The sequence below is a fragment of the Meleagris gallopavo genome, chromosome 1 (assembly GCF_000146605.3).
Source record: "Meleagris gallopavo isolate NT-WF06-2002-E0010 breed Aviagen turkey brand Nicholas breeding stock chromosome 1, Turkey_5.1, whole genome shotgun sequence".
Taxonomy (NCBI): domain Eukaryota; kingdom Metazoa; phylum Chordata; class Aves; order Galliformes; family Phasianidae; genus Meleagris; species Meleagris gallopavo.
In genome coordinates this window covers 80,351-81,853 of record NC_015011.2, presented here as the reverse complement: position 1 = coordinate 81,853, position 1,503 = coordinate 80,351, and the positions used below count along the sequence as shown (strand labels likewise).

Genomic DNA, 1,503 nt, shown 5'->3' with positions numbered 1-1,503 from the left:
GGAATGGTTGGAAGGTGAGGGAGGGCAGCTTTCAGTTGTCTGTCAGGGGGAAGTTGTTTGCTGTGAGAGTGGGGAGGTGCTGGAACAGCTGCCCAAAGAGGCTGTGGATCCCCGTCCATCCCTGGAGGTGTTCAAGGCCAGGTTGGATGGGGCCCTGGGCAGCCTGGGCTGCTGTGAGATGGGGAGGTTGGTGGCCCTGCATGGCACGGGGGGTTGGAGCTTCGTGATCCTTGAGGTCCCTTCCAACCCGGGCTATTCTGTGGTTCTGTGACACCCTTCTGCGAGCACAAGAGCTCTCCATCCCCCAGCAGAAGAAACTGAGCAGAGGAGGCGGGCGGCCGGCATGGCTGAGCAAGGAGCTGCAGCTGTGCCTGAGGGACAAGAGGGAAATGTACGGGAAGTGGAAGCAGGGTTGTGTAGCCTGGGAGGAATACGGGGCTGCTGTGTGTGTGTAGGGATAGGATTAGGAAAGCTGAGGCGCAGATGGAGCTGAACTTGGCGAGGGGTGTGAAAGAAAACAAGAAGGGGTTCTACAGGTCCATAGGCGGGAGGAGACCGGCCAAGGAGAGCGTTCCCCTCTGATGAAGGTAATGGGGAGCTGCCTTCCTCAGGCATGGAAAAAGCTGAGGTGCTCCGTGAGTGCTTTGCTTCGATCTTCACGGGTGGTCAGGCTTCCCCCCATGCCTGCCACGACCCGAAGCTCTGGGTGTGGGTGAGAGGAGCCGATTCCACCCATAGGCACCTGGACAGGCTGGAGTAGCGGGGCCGCGAAAACCTAACGAGGCTCAGTGAGGCCAAGTGCAGGGAGCTGCCTCGGGTCGGGGCAATGCCAGGTACGGATGCAGGCTGGGGGAAGATGTCCTGGAGAGCAGCCCTGCGGAGAAGGAGTTGGGGGTCCTGGCGGACGAGAAGCCGGACACGAGGCGGCAGTGTGCGCTCGCAGCCCGGAAGGCCGACTGTGTTCCGGGCTGCATTAAAAAGGGGTGGCAGCAGGGACAGGGAGGCTCCATCAGCGGCTCCGAGCAGCGCACACAGCGCAGCGCTGCGCTCCGCTAACGGCGCTCGGCGGAAGCCGCCAACAGCGCGAAGGCGACCCAGCAGCGCCCCCTGCGGGACACAGCGCCAACACCCTCCAACACCCCACCTGCCCGGAGGTACCGCCACCGCCACCGCTCTGCCTTTCACCACCAACACTCCTCCCCTCTCGGGGAGGTGCACCGTGCCCGGAGGTACTGCCATACCGGGACGATGCGCGGAGCGGAGGGAGCAAGCTCCGGGTCCAACTCCCGCGCCCAAAAATCCGTTTAATATAAAGTCCTCTCATCGAGGACGTATCAGATATTAAACTGATAAGAACAGATACTACACTTGATCTTAGCCAAAAGGCCGAGAAGCGATACTCCACTTTTTTCCCGCTGCCCGCCGGACCCTGCGCGCCCCACCGACATCTCACGGACGCGCACGCGCCGCCCGCAACGACCCCTCCGTCGCCGCCCCAGCCCC

At 62.4% G+C, this 1,503-nt stretch overlaps 1 non-coding gene across 1 annotated transcript; it reads right to left on the bottom strand.

Moving 5' to 3' along the window:
* Positions 1-1,207: 1,207 nt before the first annotated feature.
* LOC116216260 lies at positions 1,208-1,398 on the bottom strand. Its single transcript, XR_004158713.1, has one exon. It is a non-coding gene; the product is annotated as a U2 spliceosomal RNA (small nuclear RNA).
* Positions 1,399-1,503: the final 105 nt, after the last annotated feature.